Source organism: Cynoglossus semilaevis, chromosome Z, assembly GCF_000523025.1.
Source record: "Cynoglossus semilaevis isolate Cse_v1.0 chromosome Z, Cse_v1.0, whole genome shotgun sequence".
Classification (NCBI taxonomy): Eukaryota; Metazoa; Chordata; class Actinopteri; order Pleuronectiformes; family Cynoglossidae; genus Cynoglossus; species Cynoglossus semilaevis.
In genome coordinates this window covers 21,155,864-21,156,372 of record NC_024328.1, presented here as the reverse complement: position 1 = coordinate 21,156,372, position 509 = coordinate 21,155,864, and the positions used below count along the sequence as shown (strand labels likewise).

The 509-nt window shown below is 39.9% G+C and overlaps 1 long non-coding RNA gene across 1 annotated transcript in view; it reads right to left on the bottom strand.

Annotated features, from left to right (window-relative positions):
- Positions 1 to 46: 46 nt before the first annotated feature.
- LOC112486517 (uncharacterized) overlaps positions 47 to 509 on the bottom strand; it is a 16,737-nt gene continuing 16,274 nt past the window's right edge. Inside the window, exon 3 of the long non-coding RNA XR_003048972.1 lies at positions 47 to 86. This is a non-coding gene — a long non-coding RNA (uncharacterized LOC112486517). The remainder of the gene's footprint in view (positions 87 to 509) is intronic.

Here is a 509-nt window from a genome sequence, read left to right as displayed (position 1 = left end):
ATTAGGTGAAGTTCTTTGTCCTGCTCTGAGGTGAATCAGTCTGTCAGTTGACTTGAGAGAGTAACATGGAGGAGCAGAGAAATCAGCTGAACCCAGAAAGATTCTGCTGTTCTATATGTCTGGATCTACTGAAAGATCCTGTGACCATTCACTGTGGACACAGCTACTGTAAAGTCTGCATTGAAGGACACTGGAAGACAGAGGATGAGAAGTACACCTACAGCTGTCCTCAGTGTAGAGCAGCATTAAGCACTTCTGACTCTTTCTTATATCAAGACTCTTAAAAGAAGAGCTTTTATTTGTCTAGCAGCAAACACATATTTGTAATCGTGCCGACCTTAAAATATGGTTTGCAGCGAGGCATATTACACATGAATTATTCATTTATATTTTTTTCCATTAAACTTCTACATTTTGGGTTTGAATTAACCATAGAGAATGTGAAATTGGCTGATGGCTGATGCTTTAATACACGGGGGGAAAAAAGCAGGTCTTTGAAATGGTGGCTG